The 26,366-nt window shown below is 38.6% G+C and overlaps 1 pseudogene; it reads left to right on the plus strand.

The window, feature by feature from the left end:
- Nucleotides 1-23,801: 23,801 nt before the first annotated feature.
- Nucleotides 23,802-25,490, plus strand: LOC120867677 (annotated as a pseudogene).
- Nucleotides 25,491-26,366: the final 876 nt, after the last annotated feature.

Here is a 26,366-nt window from a genome sequence, read left to right on the forward strand (position 1 = left end):
AGCAGAAGAGGGGGAGAAGGAGGGTGATATGCAATAGATTGTGGCCTTGGGTTAGAAGCTAAACAGAATTGGTTAATAAGTTAAAACTAATTGAGATAAGTTTTCAGATTTATGTTTGGCTCAATCGTATGATTCTATAATTCTAGGACATAATCTCCCTTGTTATGGGCGTTTAACCTTGTACACTCTTGGTGGGAATTTAAATTGATGCAACTATTATGAATAAAAGTATGAAGTTTCTCAAAACACTAAAAATAGTTCTACCATATGATTGAGCAGTTTTACTGCTGGTTATGTACATGAAGAAAATGAAAACACTAATTTAAAAGGATTTATGCACCCTGATGTTCATAGCAGCATTACTCATGGTAGCCAAGATACCATAGCCAAGTGTCCATCAACAGATGAATTCATAAAGAAGACGTGGTAATGCAAACTTGTACAGACACTATGGAGAACAGTGGAGATTCCTTAAAAAAATTGCAAATAGAACTGCATTATGACTTAGCAATCCCACTGCTGGGCATACACACCGAGGAAACCAGAATTGAAAGAGACACGTGTACCCCAATGTTCATCGCAGCACTGTTTATAATAGCCAGGACGTGGAAACAACCTAGATGTCCATCAGCAGATGAATGGATAAGAAAGCTGTGGTACATATACACAATGGAGTATTACTCAGTCATTAAAAAGAATACATTTGAATCAGTTCTAATGAGGTGGATGAAACTGGAGCCTATTATACAGAGTGAAGTAAGCCAGAAAGAAAAACACCAACACAGTATACTAACACATATATATGGAATTTAGAAAGATGGTAATGATAACCCTGTATGCAAGACAGCAAAAGAGACACAGATGTTTGGAATGGACTTTTGGACTCTGTGGGAGAGGGCAAGGGTGGGATGATTTGGGAGAATGACATTGAAACATGTATACTATCATGTAAGAAACGAATCGCCAGTCTATATTCAATACAGGATACAGGATGCTTGGGGCTGGTGCACAGGGATGATCCAGAGAGATGATATGGGGTGGGAGGTGGGAGGGGGGTTCAGGATTGGGAACTCAGGTACACCCATGGCTGATTCATGTCAATGTATGGCAAAACCAATACAGTATTGTAAAGAAACATAAAGTAAAAATAAAAATTAAAAAAAAGAAGATGTGGTATATTTACACACACAAAGGAATATTACTCAGCCATAAAAAGAGTGATTCTACCATTTGCAGCAGTGTGGATGGTCCAGAGAGTGTTAAGCATAGTGAAGTAAGTCAGAGAAACAAAAAATCTATGTTATTGCTTATATGTGGATTTTAAAACATAAAACACATGAATGTATGTAACATAACAGAAGCAGATTCACAGATACAGAAAATGAGTGTGAAAGTCACTCAGTCATGTCCAGCTCCTTGCGACCCCATGGACTGTAGCTGGCTAGGCCCCTCTGTCCATGGAATTCTCTGGAATATTACCAGAAATTACCCAGAATATAGGACTGGGTAGCCATTCCCTTCTCCAGGGAATCTTTCTACCCTAGGGGTTGAACCCAGGTCTCTCATATTGCAAGCAGATTCTTTACCATCTGGCCACCAGGGAAGCCCAAGAATACTGGAGTGGGTCATCTATCCCTTCTCTGGCAGATCTTCCCGACCCAGGAATCGAACCAGGTTCTCCTGCATTGCAGGCGGATTCTTTACCAGCTGAGCTATCAGGGATGCCCATTGAAAACAAACTAGTGGATAATAGTGAGGAAAGGGAAGAAGGAGGGATAAAACAGGGGTATGGGATTCAATGATACAAACTAATGTATATAAAATAGATGAGCAAAAAGCATATATTGTACAGCACAGAGAATATAACTATTATTTTGTAATAATTTTAAAGGGAGCATGATCTCAAAAAATATTGAATCACTATGTTGAACAACTGAAACTAATATAATATTGTAAATCAGCTATATTTCAGTAAAATAAATTAAAATAGAAAAAGAAAAGTGGTCCCCAAAAGATGTATTTTCACTCTTGCCATGGCCTTTTGAGATTTCAATGCTTACTAAAAGCAAGGATCAATCTTGAAGAAGATAAGCAGTGGTAGCAGAGGGAGATTTTTAAAGAAGTTATGGAGTAGGAAGAAGAGAGGAACAGCCCACTTTCTAAATCCCTTGGATATTATTTCATAAAAGATAGCCTTCTTTCTAACTGGGATTGGTATAGATGCCTTTTCCAATGTTGAGGGTTTTGTTTTTTTTTTCCTCTTGATTGAATGAGATTTAACAAGATATTTCTACCCGTCTAAGAATTTTATCTAAGAAAACTCCCTGGTAGAAAGTATTAGCCCAGGATTTTTAAATGATTACATTAAGAAGAAATTATCTATCTACCTGTCTATCATCTATCATTTATTATTACTTGATGATAAAGTGGGAGTTGGGTATTCAGCTTCCTCAGAGGCAAGGAGGGGGTGATTTATTGATGGGACAAATACCTGTGAGTAAAAAGAAAAAAATGAATATGGGGGTTTTCTCTCAACAACAATGACACACTGGCAACTTTAAAAAGAAGGATGAAGATGAGGCCGATAATGAGGAAACTGGGGAAACTGACTTGTAGTGAGATTTCAGAACAAAGAGAAATCCCATGATTGAGAGAAAGAAGCATCTATGAAACAGACATCTGGCTAACATTTAGAAGACAAAAACAAAGTGCCAGAAAGATAGCCATCCATATGTCTTCTTTGGAGAAATGTCTATTTAGTTCTTTGGCCCATTTTTTTTGATTGGGTCGTTTAGACAATCTAATCATCATCATTGTTTTGAAGGATTTAATAATGATAAAGAAGCTTGAAGCCAGTTTGGAACATGGTGCATACACTGAGAGATCATTACCCTGTAGAGCTCTAATAATAATGTTGGGCTGTATATCCAGAAATGAAATTGCAGACCTACCATCTGTTTTACTTGTGTCAGTGATTCATTTGGATATTTCAGTTTGTATCAGCATCACACATTCGCAAGGCAAGAGCCGGTGGCTCTTGTGTGTTCCCATGGCTGAAGCCAAGTTGTACTTGAGTGCAGAGCTTCACCAAAAAGAGATGATGCATCATGTAATAAAGATGATGGCTTTTAAGAAAGGGTTTATCAATTAATGACACATCATAGGTGTGGGACTAAAAAGGCACTATCTTTGAGAAGCAGCTAAATGTCTAGACAGAAAACTAGAGATGCTGACTTTGGCATTTTATTTGCTATGGGGCATTAGACCACTGGTTCTAAATTATTGGGGAAATTTTGTCCTCCAGGGGATATATTTGGAGACATTTTGGTTTCCACAGCTTGGGGGATGTAGGTACTACCAGCATGTAGTGTGTAGAATCTGGGGTACTGCTGAACATACTTCAACAAAAAGGTCAGCCCTCAGCATAGACTTGTTGTTTAGTCCCTGAGTCTTTTCCAACTCTTTGTGACTCCATGGACTTTATCCGGCCAGGCTCTTCTGTCCATGGGATTTCCCAAACAAGAATACTGGAGTGGGTTGCCATTTCCTTCTCCAGGGGATCTTCCTGACCCAAGGAGCAAACCCGCATCTCTATGTCTCCTGTGTTGGCTGGTGAATTCTATAGGCTAAGAACTCTGGTTCAGACTCATATTTTAATTTTTTGAGCCTATTTCACCCTCATTTTATATTAGAATTATTTTTACAGAGTTAATGTAAAGAAATTGATGAGATTGCATATATATAAATGCCTAAACATGGTAGTTGTAAACTAAAATTTGAATATGAAGATTTAAACTTGTTTGCCTAATTACAAATTGATTCTGAAACCTATGAAGTAGATTGGAATAGGGTTTTGAGTATAAAAAATGGGCTTCAAATTATAAAGGACACTCAATTGCATCACTGGGGGAGAAGTGTATACAATATTTAATTTATGTTGTTTTCATGTTATTTGCTACTATGTATCATGGACCAGAGCCTTTTAATAAGTAGTGTGCATCCCCTCTCATCGTTGCCCCAAATGTTCCTTAAAAATGTGTGTGGAAACTTTAATATAAATAGATTAATACCATTGGAGAACATCACATTGCTTTTAATAAGCTAACATGTTCTGCAAGTGTTAGAGAGAAGATATGATATTTTCTGAAAGCTATTTGACCAAGGCAGTGCTGATTTTCAAAATCTCTCAACGTCTTACATTAAAATGAGTTATTTCAAAGCAGTTTGGGAAGTGCTGAAGTAAATGAAGAAAGGAAGGAAGAAGGGAAGGAAGGGGAAGAGAGAGAAGAAAGAGAGAAAATATATATTTGTTTGTCCCCAGGCAAGTGAAATGATCAGAATCAAATGGAATGCTTTAACAGTAACTGTTGAGGCATCAATACAAGCCCTCAAGAGGGTGGATAGTTACCATCTGGAATCAGAGCAGGGGAACGGTAGAACACGGGACATATGCTCCAGAAAACCTAATGGTGACAGGTGTTCAAGCTGCCCTCACAGCAACTAGGAGAAGGCAATGGCACCCCACTCCAGCACTCTTGCCTGGAGAATCCCAGGGAGGGGGGAGCCTGGCCAGCTGCCATCTATGGGGTCGCCCAGAGTCGGACACGACTGAAGTGACTTAGCAGCAGCAGCAGCACATCAACTATGTTGAGCAAACTGAAACACAGTACTGAGAACTGGATTTGGAAACAAGCTGGAAATCAGGGAAAGTTACTCATCATAGCCATAATATCACTTTTTTTAATGGCTCTTGTGCATTTTCAGCCAAGCTGCTTTTTCTGGTCATGTTCTGAAGTTGTTGTTGTTGTTTGTTTTTTGGGTTTTTTTTCTCCCTCAAATTTGAGTCAGAAAAATCTGAAGGAGTTAGAGTAAGAGGAACCCTCCCACTCTGTCTAGTAGTTCTCCAACTTGGCGACATGTTGAAGTCATCAGATCATTAAACAGCCCTGAAACCAGTTTTTCTGTCCCACTACCACCATCAGAGATTCTAATTTAATAACTGTGGGGCCAACTGGAGCTCATAAGTTTTCTATCACCCCAAGTGATTCTCTGGGACAGCAACCTAGTTAATGCATGACCTAGAATGCCTAAAAATTAGAGTTAAGAGAGAAGACTCTATCTCTCTGTCTCTCTTTGTTTCTCTCTCTGTCTATCTCTTTCTCTGATAGGTATGTTAATAATCTGTGGGGCATCATTGACAAACTAGATTGGAGTAAATCTTGAATAAAAGTAGCAATAATGAGAACAATATAATAATGGCTAACATTTACTACATATCTACTCCTTTCCAATTTTATAAATGTGCTTTACTGTCAGTAATCCAATTAAATCCTTCAACAGCTCCAAGGAAGGTGTTATAATGCTCAACGTGGGATCCATTACATAAACAGAGAGATAAGCTAACTTGGCAAGTCACCCAGAAAGAAGCACACAAGTCTTCCAAATTCTAAATGCAAAAACACTGAAACTAAGACCTTGGATATACCAGAACCTGACCTTGACAGAAAAAATCTAGTGCTTCTTAATTCTGTATGCACACCAATGAGCTTTTTAAATACATACACACACACACATTATTTTTTTAGGTTTGTGAAAATATTCTGTATGGTGTTTTCGTGGTGGATACTTGACACTATACATTTGTCAAAACCCACATAAGTTTACAGCTCAAACACTGAAATATAATGTATGCAGACTTTAAAAATCAATTAAATCAGAGACTCCCAAGATGGAATGCAGACTGTAAACAAAGAATCTAACTGTATTATGAATGTGTAACCACACCGAAGGAGGTGGAAGAAACAGTAACTTTAGATTTGAACAGAGATCAAAGACTTAAAGGCAATGGGAACTGAACATAATAAGCACTGCACTCTAGTAGGTGATTTTCTACAGAGGCACAGGTTAACAATTGCTAAAGCTCTATGCATGCATACCAGAAGTGAACAATGAAGTAAGTGGTTGCAGTCAAGTTTCTCACTGACAATAGAGGTGGCAGGCTTGCAGATAAGAAAGAGATGAGAAGGCTAGATATGAACTTATGTTTATTTCAATATAGATACATGTATTTTTATAGGATAATAATACACGTGTTTATTTTCTAGCTCTGTCCTCTGAGATGACCTGGAAGCAACAATGTCTTGGAAACCTCAGAACACTAAGTTCACTGATGGTTTCTAATGCCATTCCCCAGTGCAGGGATACAAGGCTTCTTAGAGAAATGGTTGATTCTAAGGCTAGGGCAAGGAATATGCAAGATAAGTCTGGAGCTCAAAAAGACAAAGTGATAGAATATGTACAAGGGACACAGGAGACAAATAAAAGAGCTCTCAGTAGCCAACCTTGTAATAATTTGAGCAGCAAAATAAAAAACAGTACTGGAGCATAACCCAAAGTATAAATTAAATAACCGTGAGTCTGTACTAACAGAAATAAATAATTAAATACATAAATAAATATATGGGAGGAAACAGGCAAGTCTCCTATGTAGAAGAATTCTCAATAATTTATGAAGCTATTCCCCCCTCAAGGATGTGGAACTTCACTATCTTCCACATAAGTGGGGCTGCACATAGCGACTTCCTTCAAGGTAGGGTGGTATCAATGAACAAAGAAACTGTAACTTTATGTGGAGAAACCTGATAAACATCAGTTGAATGATAAGGTCCATATCAATTGTAGACTCATGTTGATGGCATATCCTCTTGATGTGATGTGATGAGAATGACAATTTACCTCTGTGGTCTTCCTTCGCAAAGCCCATAAATTCCATCCAAATGTGGGGAAAAACAAAAACATACAAACCTTAATTTAGGAACATTCTCCAAAATATCTGACCAGTAGTCTTCAAAGCTGTCCAAAGTGAAAGTGAAAGAGTAGTCGCTCAGTCATGTCCGACTCTTTGCGACCCCGTGGACAGTATAGCCTACCAGGATCCTGAGTCCATGGGATTTTCCAGGCAAGAGTAATGGAGTGGGGTGCCATTGCCTTCTCCAGGGGATCTTCCCAACCCAGGGATCAAACCTGGGCTTCCTGCATTGTAGCCAGACGCTTTACTGTCTGAGACACCAGGGAAGAAGCCAACTGTCAAAACTGTCCAGTGAGTGAGTGAAAGTCGCTCAGTCGTGTCCAACTCTTTGCGACCCCATGGACTACATAGTCCATGGAATTCTCCAGGCCAGAATACTTGGAGTGGGTAGCCTTTCCCTTCTCCGGGGAATCTTCCCAACCCAGAGTTCAAACCCAGGTCTCCCACACTGCTGGCAGATTCTTTACCAGCTGAGCCACAAGGGAAGCCCATTTCCTTCTCCAGGGGATCTTCCCAACCCAGGGATTGAACCCAGGTCTCCCACATTAGAGGTAGACTCTTTAACCTCTGAGCCACCAGGGACACCCCCAAAACTGTCCAAGTCATCTCTAAAAAGTAAAGTGTGAGAGACTGTCACAACCAAGAGGAGCCTAATGAGGCATGACAGCTGAATGTAGTGTGGTGTCCTGGATGGGTTCCTGGACAAGAGACAGGATGTTAGGTAAAAACTAAGAACATCTAAATTAGTCATGGGCTTTAGTTAATAATCATGTATCATTCTTCTACACTAATTATAACACACGCATCATGTTAACAGTAGGTGATAAACACAGAAAATTGACATTAGAATATAAACTTTTGTCAATAAAACTGACAAAATAGAATATATATAACATTCTCACTTTAAAACGTTTTGTAAATATGCAGCTATTCTCAAATTAAACTTTATGGGAAAGACAAGAAAGTAAAATATCTGTCTTGGGACACCACTAGAGACTCAGATTTAAGTTGTCTGAGATGGAATTTGAGTACAATACTGTTTTAAATGGGGAGGCAGAAGGAAGGGGGGTTCAGGATGGGGAACACGTGTATACCTGTGGTGGATTCATGCTGATGTATGGCAAAACCAATACAATATTGTAAAGTAATTAACCTCCAATTAAAATAAGTAAATTTATATTTTAAAAAAGAGTATGCTCCAACAACAACAAAAAAATAATAAAAGAGCCTCATGTGATTCTAAGGAGCTTTAGGTGAGAATTAGTCTCCTGGCAAGACTCTTCCTTTCCAACATGTCCTTAAATTTGCCTGTTCATTCTAGAGTTCTGAAGTCTTCCCTAGAGTTTCCTCTCACATCAACTAAAGCAGCTCTTCTTTTCAATCCCAAGTTTCTGAGAATCTAAACCTGAGTTATTTTATAAAACTCAGATAATGTTTCTCAATTTACTAGTATGCCCTGATATCAATTAACAAAACTCATTGATGTCTTAAAAAAGATATAAATAAAAATAAACAAATGAGACCTAATTAAACTTAAAAGCTTTTGCATAATGAAGGAAACTGTAAGCAAGGTGAAAAGACTGGCTTCAGAATAGGAGAGAATAATAGCAAATGAAGCAACTGACAAATAATTAATCTCAAAAATATACAAGCAGCTCATGTAGCTCAAAACCAGCAAAATAAACCAGATCAAAAAATGGGCCTAAGAACTAAACAGACGTTTCTCCAAATAAGACATACAGATGGCTAACAAACACATGAAAAGATGTTCAACACCACTCATTATCAGAGAAATGCAAATCAGAACCACAATGAGGTACCATCTCTCGCCACTCAGAATGGCTGTTAACAAAAAGTCTACAAACAATAAATCCTGGAGAGGGTGGAGAGAAAAGAGAACCCTCTTACACTGTTGGTGGGAACGAAAACTAATACAGCCACTATGGAAACCAGTGTGGAGATTCCTTAAAAAACTGGAAATAGAACTTCCATACAACCCATCAATCCCACTGCTGGATATACACACCTAGGAAACCAGAATTGAAAGAAACACATGTATCCCAATGTTCATCACAGCACTGTTTACAGCAGCTAGGACATGGAAGCAACCTAGATGTCCATCTGCAGATGAATGGATAAGAAAGGCTGTGGTACATATACACAATGAAGTATTACTCAGCTATTAAAAAGAACACATTAGAATCAATTCTAATGAGGTGCGTGAAACTGGAGCCTATTGTACAGAGAGAAGTAAGTCAGAAAGAAAAACACCAATACAGTATATTAAAGCATCAGTTCAGTTCAGTGGCTTAGTTGTGTCCGACTCTTTGCAACCCCATGAATCGCAGCAGGCCAGGTCTCCCTATCCATCACCAACTCCCAGAGTTTCCTCAAACTCATGTCCATCGAGTTCGTGATGCCATCCAGCCATCTAATCCTTTGTTGTCCCCTTCTCCTGCTGCCCCCAATCCCTCCCATCATCAGGGTCTTTTCCAATGAGTCAAACTTTGCATGAGGTGGCCAAAGTATTGGAGTTTCAGCTTTAGCATCAGTCCTTCCAATGAACACCCAGGACTGATCTCCTTTAGAATGGACTGGTTGGATCTCCTTGCAGTCCAAGGGACTCTCAAGAGTCTTCTCAAACACCACAGTTCAAAAGCATCAATTCTTCAGTGCTCAGCTTTCTTTACAGTCCAACTCTCACATCCATACATGGCCACTGGAAAATCCATACCCTTGACTAGACGGACTTTGTTGGCAAAGTAATGTCTCTGCTTTTCAATATGCTATCTAGGTTGGTCATAACTTTCCTTACAAGGAGTAAGCATCTTTTAAATTCATGGCTGCAGTCACCATCTGCAGTGATTTTGGAGCCCAAAAAATAAAGTCTGACACTGTTTTCACTGTTTCCCCATCTATTTCCCATGAAGTGATGGAACCAGATGCCATGATCTTTGTTTTCTGAATGATGAGCTTTAAGCCACCTTTTTCACTCTCCTCTTTCACTTTCATCAAGAGGCTTTTTAGTTCCTCTTTACTTTCTGCCATAAGGGTGGTATAATCTGCATATCTAAGATTATTGATATTTCTCTCAGCAATCTTGATTCCAGCTTGTGCTTCTTCCAGCCCAGCATTTCTCATGATGTACTCTGCATAAAAGTCAAATAAGCAGGGTGACAATATACAGCCTTGACATACTCCTTTTCCTATTTGGAAGCAGTTTGTTGTTCCATGTCCAGTTCTAACTGTTGCTTCCTGACCTGCATATAGGTTTCTCAAGAGACAGGTCATGTGGTCTGATATTCCCATCTCTTTCAGAATTTTCCACAGATTGTTGTGATCCACACACTTAAAGGCTTTGGCATAGTCAATAAAGCAGAAATAGATGTTTTTCTGGGACTCTCTTGCTTTTTCCATGTTGGCAATTTGATCTCTGGTTCCTCTGCCTTTTCTAAAACCAGCTTGAGCATCAGGGAGTTCATGGTTCACATATTGCTGAAGCTTGGATTGGAGAATTTTGAGCATTACTTTACTAGCATGTGAGATGAGTGCAATTGTGCAGTAGTCTGAGCATTCTTTGGCATTGTCTTTCTTTAGGATTGGAATGAAAACTGACCTTTTCCCATCCTGTGGCCACTGCTGAGTTTTCCAAATTTGATGGCATATTGAGTGCAACACTTTCACAGCATCATCTTTCAGGTTTTGAAATAGCTCAACTGGAATTCCATCACCTCCACTAGCTTTGTTTGTAGTGATGCTTTCTAAGGCCCTCTTGTCTTCACATTCCAGGATGTCTAGGTGAGTGATCACACCATTGTGATTATCTTGGTCGTGAAGATCTTTTTTGTACAGTTCTTCTGTGTATTCTTGCCACCTCTTCTTAATATCTTCTGCTTCTGTTAGGTCCATACCATTTCTGTCCTTTATCAAGCCCATCTTTGCATGAAATGTTCACTTGATATCATTAATTTTCTTGAAGAGATCTCTGGAGCTGCTGCTGCTGCTGTTAAGTCGCTTCAGTTGTTTCCGACTCTGTGCGACTCCATGGACTGCAGCCTACCAGGCTCCTCCATCCATGGGATTTTCCAAGGCAAGAGTACTGGAGTGGGGTGCCATTGACTTCTCTGGAAGAGATCTCTAGTCTTTCCCTTTCTGTTGTTTTCCTCTATTTCTTTGCATTGATCGCTGAGGAAGGCTTTCTTATCTCTCCTTGCTATTCTTTGGAACTCTACATTCAGATGCTTATATCTTTCCTTTTCTCCTTTGCTTTCCACTTCTCTTCTTTTCACAGCTATTTGTAAGGCCTCCCCAGACAGCTATTTTTCTTTTCTGCATTTCTTTTCCATGGGGATGGTCTTGATCCCTGTTTCCTGTACATGTCATGAACCTCCGTCCATAGTTCGTCAGGCACTCTGTCTATCAGATCTAGTCTCCCTTAAATTTATTTCTCACTTCCACTGTATAATCATAAGGGATTTGATTTAGGTCATACCTCAATTGTCTAGTGGTTTTCCCCACTTTCTTCAATTTAAGTCTGAATTTGGCAATAAGGAGTTCATGATCTGAGCCACAGTCAGCTCCCAGTCTTGTTTTTGCTAACTGTATAGAGCTTCTCCATCTTTGGCTGCAAAGAATATAATCAATCAATATTAACGCATATATACGGAATTTAGAAAGATGGTAACAATGACCCTATATGTGAGACAGCAAAAGAGATAAAGATATGAAGAACAGACTTTTGAACTCTGTGGGAGAAGGTAAGGGTGGGATGATTTGAGAAAATAGCACTGAAGCATGTATATGACCATATGTGAAATAGACGACCAGTCCATGTTTGATGCATGAAACAGGGCACTCAAAGCTGGTGTGCTGGGACAACCCAGAGGGATGGAATGGGGAAGGAAGTGAGCAGGGTTTCAGGACAGGGGGACATATGTTTACCAGGGGATGATTCATGTCAATGTATGACAAAAACCACCACAATACTGTAAAGTAATTAGCCTCCAATTATAATAAAGAAATTGATTTGAAAAAATATTTAAATATTTTAATTGAGATTATAGCCTAGATGGATAGTTCAATCCCAGAATGACAACACCTCAAAAGTGGCACTTGAAATGATCGTTGTTTTAGTATCCAGGCTGCAAGTGGCAAACTTTATTGTTTCTTTGTACAGGTTTGGTTTTGAAATCAGAGCAGATGGATATAACAGACAGTAATTAAAGCTCATTTGTCTTTCAGGCGCTCAATTGTGTCCTACTCTTTGCAACCCCACGGACTGCAGCACACCAGGCTTCCCTATCCTTCACCATCTCCTAGAGCTTGCTCAAACTCATGTCCATTGAGTCAGTGATGCCATCCAACCATCTCATCCTCTGTTGTCCCCTTCTCCTTTGGCTTTCAATCTTTCCCAGCATCAGTATCTTTTCCAATGAGTCGCCTCTTTGCATCAGATGGCCAAAGTATTGGGGCTTCAGCTTCAGCATCGGCCCTTCCAATGAATATTCAGGGTTGATTTCCATTAGGGTTGACTGGTTTGATCTTGCTTTCCAAGGGACTCTCAAGAGTCTTCTCCAGCACCACAGTTTGAAGGCATCAGTTCTTCAGCACTCAACCTTCTTTATGGTCCAACTCTTATATCCATACATGACTACTAGAAAAACCATAGCTTTGACTATATGGATCTTTCTGGGCAAAGTGATGTCTCTGCTTTTTAATACACTGTGCTAGGTTTGTCATTGTTTTTCTTCCAAGGAAAATATCTTTTAATTTCAGAATCATAAGCCTTTGAGATTATTCAATCTCATGGTTTTCCGTTTTGCCGCATATTTCTCTAGAGGCTTCCTTGGTGTTTAGATGGCATGAGCCCCTCAGTTCCACTCTAATTCAGTCAGTGTCATTTCTGTGTAACCAATTATATTTTTCTGGTGTTTCCATATAAAAACCTCCTTAAAAACCAACAAATGAACAAAATACACACACAAAAGCTTCTGATTCTAAGAAAAAAAGTTCAGCCACCAAAATAGTCCAATTCCCTCAGTTTGCAGAATGAGTAATTTGAGGCACAAAAGAGTCAAGGACACACACATGGTTCCAATGGCAAGTTCTGCCCAGTTCTGTCTACTGTATGCATGTAACGATGTATAACCTTGATCTCAACATGAGTGTCAGTGATGGCAGCAAATTCAGACTTTGTAAGATCTTGTCTCTGTGTCTTTCTGATAACCAGATGAAGTAGATGAACTCAGTTTGAGCTCAAAAATGTTCAGTTACTCACACTAAATTTTGTTATTTATGTCCATATCTTTTCCTTCTCAGGAATCAGGTCATGTATGTTTACATTCCTTTTCAGGGCAGGCTCTACTATATTCCCTTGGCTGTGGATACCTGCTTTAATTACATGTTGGACACAACTGAAATAAGACACACCTGTGTGTCAGTGACTCCTGTATCTCTGAACATAGTGATTCAATCAGTAAAATGTGCCCTGAAGTCATCCGAGCAGTGCCAATGAATTGAGAGAGCAATGAGCTAAGGTTATGTTCTTACCTATAAGGGAAAGTTATTTTTGTTTGTTTTTTTAACACTCTTCTAAAGATGCTCAGACGAGACATAAGTTAATTGGTTGTAAAGATTTCAGAATATATTGCAGAAAACTCTAGGCAAATGGCATCTTAGAAATATTACCTATTCAACACAGTGGAGTTTGAAGCTACTCCACTCCAGTGAGAGAGTTCACTTCCTTACATTCAAGAGTTTAAAATTTAAACAGAGCAATGCACAAAGAACTTCGGCCTATCTGGTGGGTACACTTCCAAAAGCTTTAATATTTGAGAAAATTTCAACTGTGCAAACACAGCCAACCATACTTTTATTATTACCAGTTTCTGAATATGGCTGAGGAGAGAAAACCCCACTGTATTTTCTTTTAAAATCTTATAATAAGATAGAACTAGCAGATAGGATATGGCCGTGAGGTGACTTCACTGTATAACTCTTTTAAAAGTTCTCAAGACTAAATTACCCTTAGTCTTTGACTCAGCATTTTACAAGCTAATACCAGAACATCTACTTAGACTTTATTAAAAACCCTTGAGAGAACTGTAATCCCATTTCTGAAAATTTTTTGAAGAATTTAAAATGTTTGGAAAGAAAAATAGTGGGTACTGTAAGTACATTTTGTTGAAAATCTCATTTAATTTTATTCAACATGAGTTCAGTTTTAACTTAGAAGTAAAAATTAGTGAGCTAGTGAAGAGAAACGGCAATGCTTCACTGATTAGAATATGTGCACCTATATATGTAGGTTTTCTAGATAAGTGAACCTTATGCCCTTCACACTGCTTTTTTTAATCCAAATAATTTTTTAAAGACATTCACATACTTTCTTGCACAGCAGGTGTTAATCACAATTAATACCATTAATATGTTGAGGGCAGGTTCTTAGGTCAGAATATCTGGATTCGTGTTCTAGCTCTGTAACTTGCTAATCCTGCAACCTTCGGCATGTTACTTACCTTCTCTGAGTCTGAGTCCTCATATATAAAGTGGAAATAATTATATTATATATAGCTCACAGGTTTATTGTGAGGAATGGAATAAAAAACCTATGCAAACCACTTATGCCTAATTTATAGTATAAAAGTATACAGAATAGAAGAAATGTGAGAATCACGTAGTAAAATTAGTTATTATTGCAATTGCTACTTTTATGGTGCTGATTTAATATATAGCCCATTCTATCCTGACCCCTGTGTCAGCTATTGCTTTCCTTGCATTTTTCACCATCCTTCCACCTTATGTCCTTTCCCCAAATTCTTCCATTGTTTGTTTCTAATCTGCCGTGAATTTGACAACTGAATAAGAAATTTTACTGAGAATAATAAACTACTGGGAAGTTAGTAGACTCTTAAAGAATATGGATTTAACATAAAAGTTCAGAGAAAGATTTTTGGCTCTGAGTTTTGTGGGTTTTTTTTTTCATTTTTATTTCATGTTATTTACTGGAGTATAGTTGGCTTACAGTGCTATATTAGTTTCTGGTGCACAACAAAGTGAATCAGCCATATATCCCCTCTGTTTTGGATTTCCTTCCCATTTAGGTCACCAGAGAATACTGAGTAGAATTCCCTCTATTATACAGTAGGTTCTCATTAGTTATCTATTTTATACTAACTATCAATAGTGGATATGTGTCAATCCCAATCTCCCAATTCATCACCCTCTCCCCTCCACTTTCCTCTTTAGTATCCATACTTTAGTTTCCTACATCTGTGTCCCTATTTCTGCTTTGCAAATAAGATCATCTATACCATTTTTCTAATTTTTATTTCAGTGTTTGGGAATTTGTTGTATGGAAGTTTCTGGAAATTTAATTTGCTGTAAAATATGCTTAAATTATACATAAACAATTTAATTCTGCCTACTTTTTCATTACACATAGCCTACACATTTTATTTTAGCAATATAAAATGGAGCTCCTCATTTTCTTTAACTGTGTAATAGTTGCTTGCAGTTTTAAAACAATTCATACAGAATGGACATTTTTAGATTTGGGGGTCCTGTTGCAAACAAAGTTTATTTTTCATATGAAATCAGTATTCTAACAACTCTTAAAATGATTTGATGAAAAAGAGGAAAGGACTCTTACTAATTTCACTGTTCTGACACATGGATTATTTTTAGTTTTATGCATTCCTTTATAGTTCTTAGGCATAAACACATAAAGTCTTAAGTCATTTTGATAAAAAATATATAAAGACTAGGAATATTAGGCTTTTCTTAATGTGTCTGAAAAGCTTTAACCTGAACACTATAGATCTGAAAGTAAATTCTTCTTTTTCATCATGAACTCAATCGCTCAGTCATGTCCGACTCTTTGCGACCCCATGGACTGTAGCCCACCAGGTTCCTCTGTCCATGGGATTCTCCAGGCAAGAATACTGGAGCGGGTTGCCATTTCCTTCGCCAGGGGATCTTCCTGACCCAGGGATTGAATCCAGGTCTCCCACATTAGAGGCAGATGCTTTAACCTCTGAGCCACCAGGGAAGCCCCAATACTAAGCCAGTAAAGAAATCAAAATGATGGTACAGGGAGGGAGGAGGGAGGGGGGTTCAGGATGGGGAACACGTGTATACCTGTGGTGGATTCATGTTGATGTATGGCAAAACCAATACAATATTGTAAAGTAATTAACCTCCAATTAAAATAAATAAATTTATATTGAAAAAAAGAAATCAAAATGTACTCTTTGTAGTGGATATGTTTCTCAGTTTCAGACAAAGAACCGAGAATAAGAAAGACATATATTAATTTACAGATGATGCTGAGAAATATTTCAAATGAAAGCATATTCAGAACCTTTCCCAATCATATTCTTCTCTGCTTATGCATATTTTAATCACACACTGATACCAATTATTCCATAAAAGACCAGAAAATCACTTTTTGAAGGTTATCAGCATCACACAGTGTTTAATCAAACAGTGAAATAAATTAAGATTCTGGAAAGTGATTATAGTCATTTAGTACACATACAAAAATGGATTGGACTGTTAGAAATTTAAATTGTGTTAAGACTTTTTAAAATGTCATTGGATTATTCCATGGACTGCTGAAAACAATTTTTTCCCTAAGAGTCCTAATTTATTGTTACTGAGTTGGGAATAGGTTTGGCTTGAGTAATTTTGTTCTATAATGTTCTTTCTGAAATAACAGATGTTCTAGATAGAAAAAAATCCTGAGGTAGAAATTCTCATATGTTATGTAATGGAAAGAGAATAGGTCATACTGTTGTCATACTAGTAAAGAGGTACTTTTTAAAGAATAGGCAACAGAGGAAGTCTCATTTCTCTGTAAATCTTGGGGCTTTCTTACATAATTTGTTATTAACTGAAAGCAAAACAATTTGTATGAAAAACTATGAATGATTTAGAAAAGTGTTAATGAAAAGTTGCATCATTTTAAGTCAGTTGTGTTTAAAAAATATGAATGCATAAGCTCTAAACATTTTTACATATCATATCTTTATTTAGAATCTCATTTGTTCTTGATTTAAATATATTTGTGCCTTTGATAGTCAGTGTTTAGATGGCTTTACAGATTTCCCAAGTTGCCAATGTCCCTACTGTAAGTGTTCAAGAGTTCAGGGCAGGCAAAGTGTTGGCCCTGACTCTTAGTGACCATGAAGTATTTGAGACTGGTCAATGCTTGTTTCTGTGCTGGAGGTCTGTGAAGCATGCATTTTCTCTGGCTCTCCTCCTGGTTTCTGTCTTCCCCATTTTCCCACTTGAGCTCCATCGTCCTTACTGTAGCCTGGCTACATCATCTTGACTATCTTTATCCTCACGGGGTCTTCATTTAGTAGTTTCATTTTTCTGTTTTCAACCTCGAATTGTTACCAAGTCACCCAGTCATCATTGCCCCAAAAGAAACACTGAAGCTCCTCCCTTTAGCAAATTCCTTCTTTAATACGTTGTCTATAAATATTTTCTTCTTTGAATAATAAATGTCATTAAACCCACTTGCATCCTTGAAGTTCAGATCAGTGATTCTCTAGTCCAGCTGAAAATGACTGTCTGTTTCACCATAATAAAACCATTAGGCAGGCATATTTCAGGTCACAAGTTTCTGATAAAGTGAGTCCATGATAAAAACATAACTAGACCCAAATTGTTCAGACTCCTGAACCATCCATAAATATAAAATAGTTGATTTTCGTTGCTCCCAGTCATCTGCCTTTCCATATTGGAATTGACAGCTGCTCTACAATTTAAAAATGAAATTTCCAATTTTCAATAGTTATTCCTTGGGGCTAGGACCAAAGAAAGACTCCGCTAAGCGTCATCATTGGTTTGGCACAAAGGCTAATTTGATTCTTTCTTCCGGGCCCCTCTGTGTTATCTTACCTCAGTCTTGACTTGAAGGTTTCTAAAGGAATCAGATCACAAGGTTCTTTCCCTCCTCACATGTTATTGTAGAAATAGTGGTTGGCAGTAGGACATCAGCATAACTATCTAACACTTTCTTTCCATCTCAGGGACTTGCTAGTGCAGATTCTACTGGAATTTACCCTGTTATCACACTTTGCTGCTTTTGTCTTCAATTTAACTCCTTTACCTATCACTGCCCTGTATTTTTTGTGTCGGTGCCATTTTAAAATTATTTACAGTGCCAATGGTTTTGCTACTACCATGATGGAGACTCATCATAAGACATGACTGAAACCAAGAAAATAACTGAAGTCACTGTGCTAGAGGATATCACTGGACCTAGTTCTTACAGACCAAATGGGCATGTGGAGCACAGTTAGTGAAGAACACAGCAATGGGAAAAGATCAGGTGAAAACCAAATAATAATCAGCAAGGTCTGGCTTAAGTCATAAGAAGCAAACCATGGAGATTGAGTTCAGAGGTTAGAGTTTTATATTTAGATTGAGTCTTTGCAAGAGTACTAGTCTCTCAGAATATACTATCAAGATAGAAATTTATGTGTGAAATAGAATGAGAAAAAGTGCCATGTAGGAGACTGATTATTAAAAAGGTCAATGTTCCCTTCTATCTATGCTATCTTCAGTGTAAATCTTCATTTCTTCCATCAAGGAATCTATTTCCCCATCTCATAAATAAGGCTGTTTTTGTGGCTTGAGACCAGCTTTGGCCAATTGAATATGGCTGAAGTGGCAGGGGGCCTGTTCTAAGCCACAGCATTAGAAGACTTTGCCATCTCTCTCTTGCTGTCTTGGATCCCTGCAAGCTATCAGGTGAAAAAGTCCAGCATAGCTTGCTGCAGGGCAAGAGAGCACGTGGAGAAAGGGACCCTGCCTGCTGAAGCTGGCCTCAGCTTCCCATAAGTCAATCTCACAACTCCTTTAAAGACAAAAAATTTGTACAGAGTTTGGATTCCACGTTAAAAAGCAAGATCCATTCAACCATTTAAATATTGAATATCTAAGATATTAATTCAGTGTTTTGTCTTTTTTATTTTTTCCCCAGAGAATGGGATTTGTTCTGGGTTTAGAATGAGCTTAAGAGCCTCAGGTCAGGACTCTACAATGTGGGAGAAATCATAGAGATTGTTACCGAAAGAAGTATTTTGAAAAAACAAGTCAGCTAAACTCCTTTCATTCATTAAACATATGTGTTAAAAGGGAAGCTGGCCCAAAAGAAGTTAAATGGTAGAAAACTGTCCTTTAAGATTTTAAATGCTAGTTAAGGATTTTGCTAATCAGAGATTCTGTAAAACAAACAATAGTATTGGCAAGATTATGGAGAAATTAGAATACTATATGCTGTTCTTGGAAATGTAAAATCACTAAACTACTATGGAAAGCAATCTGGGGATTCCTCAAAAAGTTAAAAATAGAACTATCATATGATTCAGTAACCCCACTTCAGGTTATAGATCCAAAAACGGATATCAGGATCTTAAGATGATGTTGGTATTCCCATGTTTCTTGTAGCATTTTTCACAAGAGCCAAAGGATATAGATAAACTTCCATGTTCACTGACTAAGGATCATATAAAGGAAATGTGATATATGCATAGAGTGGTATATTCAGTTCAGTTCAGTTCAGTCGCTCAGTTGTGTCCAACTCTTTGCCGACCCCATGAATCGCAGCACACCAGGCCTCCCTGTCCATCACCAACTCCCAGAGTTCACTCAGATGCGCATCCATCGAGTCAGTGATGCCATCCAGCCATCTCATCCTCTGTCGTCCCCTTCTCCTCCTGCCCCCAATCCCTCCCAGCATCAGAGTCTTTCCCAATGAGTCAACTCTTCGCATGAGGTGGCCAAAGTACTGGAGTTTCAGCTTCAGCATCATTCCCTCCAAAGAAATCCAAGGGCTGGTCTCGTTCAGAATGGACTGGTTGGATCTCCTTGCAGTCCAAGGGACACTCAAGTATCTTCTCCAACACCACAGTTCAAAAGCATCAATTCTTCGGCGCTCAGCTTTCTTCACAGTCCAACTCTCACATCCATACATGACCACAGGAAAAACCATAGCCTTGACTAAACGGACCTTTGTTGGCAAAGTAATGTCTCTGCTTTTGAATATGCTATCTAGGTTGGTCATAACTTTTCTTCCAAGGAGTAAGTGTCTTTTAGTTTCACTTATATTAGGTAACTAAAACAGGCAAATTCGAAGAAACAGGAAGTGGGTTGGTGGTTATCAGAGGTTGGGGAAAGAGAGGTATGGTGAGGTGCTGTTCAGTGGATATATAGTTTCAGTTATGCAAAATGGATTCTAGAGATCAACTGTAGTACATTATGCCTATAGTTAACACTGCTTGTGCACTTAAAAAATTTTCAGGAGAGTAGACTGTATGTTAAGTGTTCTTACCACAATAAAAAAAATTGTGAATGAAGATCAATATGAAAGATCAATAATATTATTTTCTGTTTTTTTTTTTCCATGTAGTTATAGATATATGAGATCTAACAGTTGGAACTACTTTGTCATTAAATTTCATAAGAGAAAATAATCATAGAGATTGTGTACTGCAGGTCTGACATTCTGTAATTATTTAAAAGGTTCCTGATTAGATCCTATAAAGAGTAAATGGCAGAAGTTACTGTAACATACATTCATTTCTCCCCAACTGGTGCTTTGCCTTTGTAATCTAATGAGTTCTTACAAAAGTTAAATTAGTAGAGAATATGTATCTTCAGGCCAAAGCAAAAACAGGTGTGAGTTTAATTTTACAAAAATTGTCTACCTTGAAAGTTCTTTCCATTCTTCCTTAGGCACTGTTGTTATTACTATTCCAATGGCATATTCTATTGCTAAGACATTTTTCCCCTAAATTATTTTTGAGAGCCTCAGAATCTATTTCCTACTAATTGGTAAGAAAGTTATAACTTAGATCATCCTTGGAAAGAAAGAACTAGGTAGAAATGTCATCACAATTTGTATTTTCAACCTAAAGAGAAGGCTGACTGAGTAATTTAATAACATTCCTCCAGATCATGAAGAGTTTATACAGTAGCACAGGTGACCAAATTTTGCGATATTTTTTGTATGTGTACATGAGCACAGAGTGTAAGAAAATAAATATGAGCCTTAATGCTTTCTGGTAACTTTTAAGTCAGTTAGTTGTGGCACGGAGATATAAACACATAAAAAAAAGTATGCTACTGTCTTAATTAGTCCAGGCTCCTGAAACAAAAATACCATAGATAGGGTGGCTTAAACATACAAAAAAATAAAATTGCTTCTCACTGTTCTGTAAGTTTGGATGTCCAAGATCAAAGTACCAGCAGATCTGGTGTCTGGTGAAGGCTTGTTTATGGGTTGGCAGATGGCTGTCTTCTTCTTGTATCCCCACATGAAGTAGAGTAGAAAGAGAAAGCAAGCAGTCATATCTTTTCTTTTAAGGATGCTGATCCCATTCATGAAGGCTCCACTCTCAAGATCCAATTAACCCTCCAAAGCTCTGCCTCATAATCATGAGGACAAATTTGGATTAGGATTTCCACATATGAATTTTGAAGGAAATGCAAGCATTCAGTTTAAAACAGCTACTATGTTTATCTTTATATGGCCAATCTAAAAATGTTTTATACCAACAATCAACCCAGTAAGACTCCATGAGATTGATATAACCTACAGTGACTTGGGGAATCCTTTTTTTAAAAAGTAGGATTTGAACTTGAAAGAAAGATGGAGAGGAGCTATAATTAAGGGACAGGAATGAGCATTCAGTTCCAGGAAAAAGGAAAAGTTTAGTCTCTCATTGCTGACAATTCCTTAGGAAAATAGGGACAATAGCAATATCTACTTGATTAGAACAGGAGGAGAGACAAAGTCAAAATAACCAGACTGAACAAAATTAATGGGGCTATTTCTATGTCACTGTGAAGAACTAGAATATTATTTTATAAGTAAATAATCTGACCAAATAGACACTGTAAACCAACTAATGCAATCATTCGCAGACTAGTAGTTTCTCACCACTATTAACAAACCCCAAGTTTCAATGATATTTCTGTCATTAATTGTGGAAGATAGTAGCAGTTGTTTTTAGTGTCCTAACCAGTCGAACCTAACCAGTCTAAATTTACTATTCCAATAGGAGGTCATTGCTTGAAAGATAACAAGCATATAGACTAACCTCATAGTCTCCCACAGTAGACCAGATACTCATGTGTAAGAGAGAGTCTCCCTATTATAAAGGCTCCTTGATGGAATTCCTTTAATCTGGATAAGCTCTCATTTTTGTCAGCCTAGGAAAGCAGAGATCTCATTTTAGACTTGCTAGATATTTCATTGACACTTCTATATGTTTCACTGACTTGTCAATTCTTTTTTTTTAAATTTGAGTTTTGCTTTAAATTCCAGCATTGCTTGTAGTACAAAGGAGACACTCACAAACTGTTGAAAGAGTGAATAAATGAGTGAACTCTGCTGGCAATATGTTCCTAAAAGCAGCTGTGACTAGTATGAGAGAGTCTATTCCTAGGCAAGTTGATAAGAAGTCTGGGGTCCCTGAGGAGGACAAAGGGGTCTGGGGCTCTCAAGGAGAAGATAAGGGTCTGGAATTCTCAAGGAGGAGGAAAGGACAAACTTTTTTTTCCCCTACATTTCTTAGTCTTAGTCACATAAAAAATTTTTTTTTCTTTTAAGCCCAGAGCTGATGATTACAGAACAAAACAATTCAGTTTAAACTCTGTACTAAGGATTTTATATAACAACAATGTAGCTTGCTTGAGGGCAGTTTCTCCTCGAAAATCTAATTAATCCTGTCATCTTGAAATGTATATTATGGGAGTGGATCTGGTTCAGTTCAGTTCAGTTCAACTCTCAGTCCTGTCTGACTCTTTGTGACCCCACAGACTGCACCATGCCAGGCTTCCCTATCCATCACCAACTCCCTGAGTTTACTCAAACTCATGTCCATTGAGTTGCTGACAACATCCAACCACCTTATCCTCTATCATCCCCTTCTCCTGCCTTTAATCTTCCCCAGCATCAGGGTCTTTTCAAATGAGTCAGTTCTTTGCATCAGCTGTCCAAAGTATTGGAGTTTCAGCTTCATCGTTAGTCCTTCAAATGAACACTCAGGACTGATTTCCTTTAGGATGGACTGGTTGGATGTCCTTGTAGTCCAAGGGACTCTCAAGAGTCTTCTCTAACACTATAGTTCAAAAGCATCAATTTGTCGGCATTCAGCTTTCTTTCTATTCCAACTCTCACATCCATACATGACTACTGGAAAAAACATAGTTTTGAATTTGGTTTTTGATGGAACTTTGATGGACCGTTTGATGGACCTTTGTTGGCAAAGTAATGCCTTTGCTTTTTAATATGCTGTCTATTTTGGTGAGAGCTTTTCTTCCAAGGAGGAAGCATCTTTTAATTTCATGGCTGCTGTCATCATCTTCAGTGATTCTGGAGCCCCCCAAAATAAAGTTTGCCACTGTTTCCATCATTTCCCCATCTATTTGCCATGAAGTGATGGGACCAGTTGCCATGATCTTAGTTTTCTGAATGTTGAGTTTTAAGCCAACTTTTTCACTGTCCTCTTTCACTTTCATCAAGAGGCTCTTTAGTTCTCCACTTTCTGCCATTAGGGTGGTGCCATATGCATACTGAGCTTATTGATATTTCTCCTGGCAATCTTGATTCCAGCTTGTGTCTCATCCAGCCCAGCATTTCCCATGATATACTCTATGTAATAAGCAGGGTGACAATATACAGCCTTGATGTACTCCTTTCCCAATTTGGAACCAGTCTGTTGTTCCATGTCCAGTTCTAACTGTTGCTTCTTGACCTGCATACAAATTTCTCAGGAGGCAAGTCAGGTGGTCTGATAGTCCCATCTTGTTAAGAATTTTCCACAGTTTGTTGTGATCCACACAGTAAAAGGCTTTGGCATAGTCAATAAAGCAGAAGTAAATTTTTTTTTTCTGGAGCTCTCTTGCTTTTTTGATGATCCGATAGATGTTGGCAATTTGATCTCTGGTTCCTCCGCCTTTTATAAAACCACCTTGGCTTTTTCGCAATGGGTTTGCCGCCAGGACACAGGTGTCGTGAAAACCACCGTTAAACCTAAGCCAAAATGGGAAAGGAGAAGACCCACATCAACATCGTTGTCATTGGGCACGTAGATTCAGGGAAGTCTACCACGACTGGCCATCTGATCTACAAATGTGGCGGGATTGACAAGAGAACAATTGAAAAGTTCGAGAAGGAGGCTGCCGAGATGGGAAAGGGCTCCTTCAAATATGCCTGGGTCTTGGACAAACTGAAAGCTGAATGTGAGCGTGGTATCACCATTGATATCTCCCTGTGGAAATTTGAGACCAGCAAGTACTATGTTACCATCATTGATGCCCCAGGACACAGAGACTTCATCAAAACATGATTACAGGCACATCCCAGGCTGACTGTGCTGTCCTGATTGTTGCTGCTGGTGTTGGTGAATTTAAGCCGGTATCTCCAAGAACGGGCAGACCCGTGAGCGTGCCCTTCTGGCTTATACCCTGGGTGTGAAACAACTAATTGTTGGCGTTAACAAAATGGATTCTACTGAGCCACCCTATAGCCAGAAGAGATACCAGGAAATTGTTAAGGAAGTCAGCACCTACATTAAGAAAATTGGCTACAACCCCGACACAGTAGCATTTGTGCCAATTTCTGGCTGGAATGGTGACAACATGCTGGAGCCAAGTGCTAACATGCCATAGTTCAAGGGATGGAAATTCACCCGTGAGGACGGCAATGCCAGTGGAACCACCCTGCTTGAAGCTCTGGATTGCATCCTGCCACCAACTCGCCCAACTGACAAACCCTTGCGTTTGCCTCTCCAGGATGTCTATAAAATTGGTGGTATTGGTACTGTCCCTGTGGGTCGTGTGGAGACTGGTGTTCTCAAACCTGGCATGGTGGTCACCTTTGCTCCAGTCAATGTAACAACTGAGGTGAGGTCTGTAGAAACGCACCATGAAGCACTGAGTGAAGCCCTTCCTGGGGACAGTGTGGGCTTCAATGTCAAGAACGTGTCTGTCAAAGATGTCCGTCGTGGCAATGTGGCTGGTGACAGCAAAAATGATCCACCCATGGAAGCTGCTGGCTTCACAGCTCAGGTGATTATTTTGAACCATCCAGGCCAAATCAGTGCTGGATATGCACCTGTTTGTCACACAGCTCACATTGCTTGCAAGTTTGCTGAGCTGAAGAAGATTGATCATTGTTCTGGGAAAAAGCTGGAAGATGGCCCTAAATTCTTGAAATCTGGTGACGCTGCCATCGTTGATATGGTTCCTGGCAAGCCTATGTGTGTCGAGAGCTTCTCTGATTATCCTCCCCTGGGCCGTTTTGCTGTGCATGACATGAGACAGACAGTCGCTGTGGGTGTCATCAAAGCAGTGTACAAGAAGGCAGCTGGAGCTCGCAAGGTCACCAAGTCTGCCCAGAAAGCTCAGAAGGCTAAATGAATATTATCCCCAATACCTGCCACCCCAGTCTTAATCAGTGGTGGAAGAACGATCTCAGAACTGTTTGTCTCAATTGGCCATTTAAGTTTAATAGTAAAAGACTGGTTAATGATAACAATGCAACGTAAAACCTTCAGAAGGAAAGGAGAATGTTTTTGTGGACCATATGTTTTGTGTGTGGCAGTTTAAGTTATTAGTTTTTAAAATCAGTACTTTTTAATGAAAACAACTTGACCAAAAATCTGTCACAGAATTTGAGACCCACTAAAAAAAGTTTAATGAGAAAAATAAATAAATAAATAAAACCACCTTGAACATCTGGAAGTTCACAGTTCACACACTGTTGAAGCCTAGCCAGGAGAATTTTGAGCATTACTTTTCTGGCATGTGAGATGAATGCAATTGTGTGGTAGTCTGAGCATTCTTTGGCATTGCCTTTCTTTGGGATTGGAATGAAAACTGACATTTTCCAGTCCTGTGGCCATTGCTGAGTTTTCCAAATTTGTTGGCATATTGCATGCAACACTTTCACAGCATCATCTTTTAGGATTTGAAATAGCTGAACTGAAATCCCATCACCTCCTCTAGCTTTGGTCATAGTGATGTTAGTTTGTAGTGATGGTTTGTAGTGGATCTGGTAAAATGTTTCTATTGTTAAGTTCTAATCCTGTTATCTTAAAATATAAATTGTGGGAGTGGGTCTGGTAGTCTTTACATTGAGACATTCTTTTGATTTATTGTAATAACTAATTTTGAAAAGTATATAGTTCCCTTGATAAGACTAGTGAGTGGGGCACTCTCTGTCCCCTTCTGATGTCTATGTCAAAAGCTTTCTCTGTCCCTTTTTATACTTTAATAAAGCTGTGTTACACAAAATCTCTTGCGTGATCAAGCCTAGGCCCTGGTCCCAAAGCTAAATCATCTTTGGAGATCAAGAATCCAACATGGTTCACTGTGTTAGTAAGCTATCATGAACAGTGGGTCAATATAAGCTTTGCAAGGCAAGCATGCTACCTGTTACTATTTCTGCATTCTCCTGGGCACTTAGCATGTTGCTGCATAGAGAGTAGGAGCTTATCTGATTCTTGTCCAACATAATAGGTTCAGGGACCATAGG

The sequence above is a fragment of the Oryx dammah genome, unplaced genomic scaffold (assembly GCF_014754425.2).
Source record: "Oryx dammah isolate SB20612 unplaced genomic scaffold, SCBI_Odam_1.1 HiC_scaffold_9, whole genome shotgun sequence".
Classification (NCBI taxonomy): Eukaryota; Metazoa; Chordata; class Mammalia; order Artiodactyla; family Bovidae; genus Oryx; species Oryx dammah.